This window comes from Rhinolophus sinicus, linkage group LG13 (assembly GCF_036562045.2).
Source record: "Rhinolophus sinicus isolate RSC01 linkage group LG13, ASM3656204v1, whole genome shotgun sequence".
NCBI classification, from domain to species: Eukaryota; Metazoa; Chordata; class Mammalia; order Chiroptera; family Rhinolophidae; genus Rhinolophus; species Rhinolophus sinicus.
The window spans coordinates 17,512,483-17,519,478 of NC_133762.1; the positions used below are offsets into that span (position 1 = coordinate 17,512,483).

General features: G+C 54.7%; 1 long non-coding RNA gene across 2 annotated transcripts; it reads left to right on the forward strand.

Annotated features, from left to right (window-relative positions):
- The first annotated feature begins 1,648 nt into the window (after positions 1–1,648).
- LOC141568329 (uncharacterized) lies at positions 1,649–5,656 on the forward strand. Of its 2 annotated transcripts, none has more exons than XR_012491481.1 (3): positions 1,649–1,788; positions 2,160–2,214; positions 3,540–5,656. It is a non-coding gene; the product is annotated as an uncharacterized LOC141568329 (long non-coding RNA). The 2 variants fall into 2 exon arrangements; XR_012491480.1 differs by having other exon boundaries at positions 4,132–5,656.
- The last annotated feature ends 1,340 nt before the right edge of the window (positions 5,657–6,996 follow it).

The window sequence follows — 6,996 nt, forward strand, 5'->3', positions numbered from 1 at the left end:
CCCTTAGTGCCCCTTCTCTTCAGGTGGCCAAACACGATGCCCACGCTGCCGCCTTCTCAGCAGCGCTCTGGGCCTCAGGCTGTCCATCTGTGAGACAGGGAACCAGCAGAGTGGGAGGGAGGGTTAAAGAGACAATGTCACAGGTGCCCAAGGCAGTGTGAGCTGTCAGTAAGGGCTGGCAGCCCCCGGGGCTGTCCCACCAAGTGCTCATATTTAGGGAACACAGATTAGACTGTCACTTTGCCTTTGCCTCCAGAGCCTCCTGGCTCTGAGTGACCTCACAATACTTACCTAGAGCACCCAGGGTCTGAGGACGAGGGTAAGCAGTAGCCTGTGCAAAAGCCTTGTGGCTGGAAGGAGCTGGGAATGAGGAAAGGCTGGCACCCAGGAGAGGGGTCTGTGCCAGGGTCAGGGCACACAGAGCCCCCTGCGCCAAGCTGTTATCTTAGAGCGTGGGAGCGTGGGAGAGGGGGTCGGACCAGCAGTGTGCAGGGCGCCTCTGCTCCTCCCACAACTCCCTAGGCCGTGGATGGGGCTGACCCACCAGTGGCAGAGGGTCTAAGCCTGGGCCTAGGGGTTGGCGGACGTGGAGCCGGGCTGTCGCCCTCACAGCTGGTTCCGTGGTAGCCATAGAAGACAAGGTGATGGAAGAAGAGCAGGACTCCGGCTCCCTGCGCTATCACTAGGGTTCCCTGGGAAGAGAGATTCGGGGACAGGTGAGTTTGGGGAGCCAGGAGCCTTGCTGCAGGACTTCTCAGTCCTTTGGGTGCCCCATTAGTATGGATCTCTGAGGGTGGTCGCCCGCGGGTGCCCCAGCCCTTCCAGGCTCAGAGTCCTTGCTGGTCCCTCGCAATGCTGATAAGGTCCTCCCGTGGCTGTTAACCCAGGAGCACTGCCTGCAGGGGGCGCTGGCAACATGGCCTTGGAAACCCAGGCCCATGCAGCAGCCATTCAGCCCTTTCACGCCCCTTTAAGTAAATGGAAAATTTCAAACGAAACCCAATTCAGTACTGAAAACCAAGCATGTTTGGAACAACTTAGGTAAATGAGAGTCCTTCTTTGACTATAACTTCTATGAAATGTAAGTACAGTCAATAATTTCTGATAAAAATTTAGTATCTGAATTGAGATGTGCTGTAAGCATGAAACACACAACGGATTTTGAAGACTTAGTAGAAAAAAGGAAAGATATTTCATTTATAGTTCTTGATAGCCTTACATGTTAAAACGATCATTTTTGCAATAGTGAATTAAATGAAAAGATATTATTAAAATTAATTTCACCTGTTTCATGTAAAAGTACATCCATAGCTCCATTATATTTTTACTGGACGGTGCTATCCAGACGCACAAAACTTTAGCAAAACCTGAAGTTGTAATTCACCACCTGGTGGAAACTTTGAAAGGGTGGCTCTGCCTGCACTTCGGTTACTGAGCGAGCCTCTGCTTGATGGGCGTGTTTGCAAGTGTACGGGCGGGTGTGAGAAGGTGTGCAAGTGCTCGTGTGTGCATCTGAGTGTGAGGGGGTTGTCCATGTGTGTTCCTGTGGGGTTGGGCAGGAGAGCCAGTGTGCATGAGGGGCCATCTGCCTGCAGGACGCAGACCGCCGAGCGGGGGCGTTTTCCTGGGTGGGGACATTTCCAAGGGACTCGGAGGCCCTCGTGGGGGCCAGACTTCACTGGTTCCAAACTGCTCTTGGTCTCATTACCATCATATCAAGGCCACTTCCTGGGGAACTGTGTCCCAGAATTACTCAGAGCCCACGCTTCCGTGCTCAGGAAATGTCAGGTCAGGCGGCTGTCGCTGGGTTTCACAGTGACCCATCATCAGGGGCTTGAGTGGAAATGTTTGACAAGACATTAATTCTTTCTTTGGGAAACCGGGTCTTGTGTGGGCTGTGAGGTTCTCGGCAGCAGGTGGGGGGTTTGGAGGGTGCTCTGCCCTTGTCTGCCCATCTGTAAAGTGGACCCAGCATTCCCTCCGGCTCCCTGGGTGGCTAAGGGCTGATGGAGACTGAGGGGGTGGGGGGAAAGGAGGGCTGGTGCAGAGCCTGTCACCCCCAGGCTATAAACAGGCACGGAGGGTGCAAAGGCCTGACCAAAGGCTGGACAGGAAATCTGTCAGGGCATCCGCCCCATTTCCTCGCCCCTCCCCTCCAGGCGAGGCCACAGCGGAAAAGCACAGCCTGAGGCGGAACAACACGGAGGAGCCACAGTGAGTGGGACTGGGGGTGGTGGTGGTGTGGGACTCTCCCCAAGCTGGGACCTCAGGAGGGCTGAGTGCATCAGGGAGACTAGTGGGTGAAAGTGCCGGTGAGGGCACTTCCTTTCTTTTTTTTCCCTGATGTCTTTCCCCCCTTCTTCCGCCTCCCCTCTCCCCCCCAACTCCGGTTCAAGCCGTTGTTTGTTGTTTCTCAGTCTAGTTGTGTATGACACAGCTCCCTGGCCCATGCTGGTATTATGAGCCTTGCGCTCCCCCCCGGCTGAGGCAGTCGGTCTCCGGTCGTGGTTTGGCTGCTGACGGCAGCTCTCGCCAGCTGCTGCCCACTCATGGTGGCACACGGTAGCCCACGGCAGCCCAGCTCCAGTGTCCTGGTCCCCCACCTCGTGAAAGCCCCGAGGAGGCGCCCAGCAGCCCTCCTGATGGCCCCTGAGGGTGACAGAGTGGGACTCGAGGCAAATAGAAAGAACGTAGCTTCACACCGCTTCCCCATGCCCCCCAGCCCTGGCAGCCAGGCTGTGTGTTGTGACCTGAAAGGGCCTGGAAGACGGCCATGGCTGTTCACAGGCCCACGGATAGCTGCACCCTAACCAGGACCACCCACCCAGCGCCTGGCAGGATTTGCAGCCACCTATGTTTCCCTTTTATGTTTCATATACTTTATGTTTCAAAAATTTAAGATTTCTACGTGCAGGAGAATATGGGCCAATGTGGGACTTACCAGCATGGTGGGGAAAGACCCCCTGAATATCCCCACTGACCCTCACACGCCTGGGCTGGATCCCGGCCGGAACAGAGTTCTGGATTTGGGTGGCCCCCAGGGGAGCCAGGCTTCCATTCCATTCCCAGTGTGCGGGCGCTGCATCCTGTGGCCAGAGAACCAAGGTTCCAGGAAAGCTGCATGGCAAACACCCCCTGGGGCCTGGGGTCATATCTCCAAAGAGGTCGCCTCTGGCATAACACACGGGAGCAGGGGCACTGGCTTCTGACCTCAGATCCTAAAATTCAGGGAAGACAGAAATCGTGGCTGAGAGCTGGTAAATGTGGGGCCTGGGCCTGGGAGCCCGTACACTTCACACATCCTGGGGTTTAAAGGCTGTGAGGCCCTGCCTCCACATGACCCCAGGGGGGTGTGGCTGGATGGTGTCCAGGACCCAGCACAGGATGGCCCATAGCATAACGCCAGACGCAGCCCTGCCCCTCCGCTGTTCACCCGTGAGGCGGGATCCTGCAGCCGGTACAATCCCCTCAGTATAAGGGTGAACAGCACGTCTGGTCCCTGAGCTGACACTACACTCCGCCTGTTTCTCCTTCCCCAGCACTAGAGCCTTTTGCCAGCCTTTGCTGAGACTCCATGCTTCTCTCAGCCTGTTTCCCGTCTTGAAAATGAGGGAGCTGGATTCTAAAGTCGCATCGTCCTTTGAAAGTGTCCTCTTCTGTCCTAAGAGCACAGGGTTCCAGCAGCACAGAGAGCACCATAGTGTGGTGCCTGGAACCCAGTCCGAGTCCCTCTGAGCAGTGCCTCGCTGTGCCAGGAGAGGGCGGCCGTGCCCCAGCTGAACCCAGGCTGAGCCCAGGCACCCAGAGACACAGGGAGTAGGGGGCACATGTCTGTCTCTTTGCACCACCTCAGGCACAGCCAGTGGCCTTCCCAGGACTCCCCTGCAGCCGACATCTCTCGGGAGGAGCAGGAAGCCTCAGACTCGCTGTGGCCCCCACAGCTCTTGCTGCACCCTGAGAGGGGAAGCAGCAGGTTGGACGGGTGGGACCAGTGGTGTGGGATGCTAGGGCAACGGGAGGGTGACCTCCGGGTTCACCTGCTCTTTGCAGTGAAACCTCACTGTCTCTTGGGGACGAGTTCTCTGAATCCTGCTGCCGCCCCCAGGTCCCAGCTCTTTCTCCTTTTCTCAGCCCAAGTCAGCGGAATCCCCATGGAGACTTTGCACTTCTGCCTCACAACCTGCCTCTCGGATCTGAGAAGGAGATGACACAGCTCAGGTCTGACAAGGCAGACGACGCCCAGGAAGGTGAGGAACTCGGCTGGCTGCCCGCACGTGGCAGGGGTGCCCTGAAGCCCACCGAGGACACCGGGCAGGCCGGGCAGTGTCCAGCACCGGGCCACGCCCCTCCCTGTCACCACCCCCTCCTCCCTTCCTTCCTGGAGGTGTGACTGAGAAGGAAGCCTGCCCGGCTGGGCCCCCAGGGTCTCTACGGGCATCTGAACGGCAGGCGCAGGCAGGCTGCTCCCGTTCACTTCTCCATCACCCGCCTTCACTTTTAAAAAATCCGTTTTAATTGCAGGGAAAATATTGTGCCCCCGCCCCCGCTGTGTTTTCCTTTGTTATTACAGTGATTGACTTGCTGGATGGGAGCCCGCTGAGAGGACGCTGGCGTCTTCCGCGTCCTGTTTGCTGGTCTAGTTCAAGTGCGTGCCTCTTTGCATAATGGTTCCAAACAACTCAATTGAAAGTGATTTATAGAACAAAATCAATGGGAACAGAAAGACGATTAGTCAGCATGTGAGCTAGAAAACTGACCGGTTTGTCATGTAATTTCTTCTGATTTACAGCAAGAAAGTTTATGAAGGTCCCTTGGTCACCTGCAAGCGTGTGCAGGGACGACCAGTATCCATCCACGTGCCCTGGATGACCTAGCTATTGAATTATTCACTCCATTCTTAGAAAACAGCATGTACCCGATGTCCTCTGCTTTTGTTACTCTCCTGTATTCCACTTAGCATCGTACCACGGGCATTCCATGCCATCAATACTTTTGAGCATCTTCAGCGGCCACATACCATTCTACCATAATTTCTGTAACTTATGCAGACTGTCCCCAGCTTTGGGTATGATACATAACGACTATTCTTGCATACAACTCTCCATGCAGAAACCTATTTCCTTAGGACATATTTTTATGAATTTTGTTGGGCTTTTGGTTCACTGCACCATTGCCCCATCTCTCCACCCTCCAAAAAAAGACACGCCAATTTACCCTTCCACCGAAGGGCAGGGCCATCTTTCCTCTGTTCTTTGGTCGGAATAGGTTTTAGAATTTAAAACATTATTTGCCACTTTGATGGGAAATAAATTGAACGTCATCGATGCTTTCAGTGCGTTTCTTTGATTCAAGTGAAGTCTAGCATTTGTCACAAGCTTATTGGCTGGAGTGCAGTTTGTGACATGTCTGTTCCAGTCTTTCGCCCATTTTTCTACAGGTGTGCTTGTCCTTTAAACACCTCATGAGAACGCTACTAACTCTTTGCCTTTAGTATCTATTGCAACACTTTCCCCTGGTTGGCCATTTGGGTTTACGGTATCTGACCATCCAGATGTTTTAAGTTTCCGTGCAGTCCAACGTATCAACCTTTCCCTCTGTGGTGTTTGGAAAGACCCCACCATCCCAGAGTAATAAAATGATTCATCTCTGCTCTCGCTGCCTTTGTCCGTCTGATGGATTTGTGTAGGTGGTGACATGAGGCTTCCGAACTTTGCTTCAAACCACTATTGCAGTAATGAGCTGAGGGTCTCCCCTGAGTGACCAGAGATTGCAGATGGAATGTGAGTCTGTGGTTTTGAGGGGGAGAATCTGATTTGCCCAGAGATTTCCACCAAACCCCCAGACACAGATTTGTTCATCCCGGTCAGTGGAGTGGGGAGAATTGTTTTCCCTCGACGGGTCATCTTTTCACCTACTGGGCGGTGACCCCTGAGGTCAGGGTTTGTCTCAGGGCCACTGCTGACCCCAGTGGCACATGCAACGTCTCAGAGTGGCGAGCAGCAAATGCCAGTAATGAAAAGTACAGACAGTGTCCCCAGGTCGGTGCTGTGGGCAGGGTTTCGGGTCGGGGCCCCTGCACCAGGCAGGGCTGCCTGAAAGGACGACACTGCTCCTAACACCGGGCGTTGGAGAGAACTGACTTGTAGAATTCCATAAATCAAGACTATTTTCGTTTCTAGGGTTGAAAATTGATTAAAGTCTGAACCATCACGCGTCGTATGGATCTGGGAGGCCCGTCTCCCTCCCGCTCTGTTTGCCAGAGCGTCCCGCGTGTCAGCAGTTTTCCCGGAAAGCAATCTTTTTATGTTTAGCATCCTCTCTGCCGATTACTGTAATGCTGCTGTGGCCGGGCCTGGCCAGGCAGGGGACAGAGGGAGGGTGCTCTGTGACTGGGGTTTGCACCCCTCCCTGTGCCTAGAACTCCTGGCCAATGGGAAGTCTTGTCCTTTCTGATTCCTCTGGGAGAAAGCTGGGCGGGCGTCCTCCCGAGCCCTCTTAGCTGGATGCAGGCTCAATTTTCTGTCCCCCCAGCCCTGGGGTGGAGGCTCTGGCTCAGCCGCTCTCACCAGCACTTCTTAGCTCATTTGGTTGGTGCTGGCATTTGACATACCTGGGGAGATGGGGACCTTTTTAAATGATTTATTTTCCTAAGGACCATTTCCCCCATGAAATGATTTGATGCCAGTCATCCCACCTCAGTCCTCAGAACACGAACACTGAGCTGAGCGGAGCTGGGATTCGGGTGGGGACACAGCTCCGAGAATCAGCTCATGGTGGTGAGGCGGGAGCGAGGTTTCCAAGGCAGACTGTGGTCACCCAAGCTAGGGGACGTGCTCGGGGTCAGCCGTTGATGCACAAGGAGTTTTGAGGTTAGAAGCTATCGCGGGTCTCGTCTACCTCTCAACCTCATCTTCCTGCCTGGGTTCCAAATTCTCACCGAAAGTGAGGGCTGGCGGCCAGCTGTGCGATGCCCTCTCCCTGGGCAGGGCCTGGGGA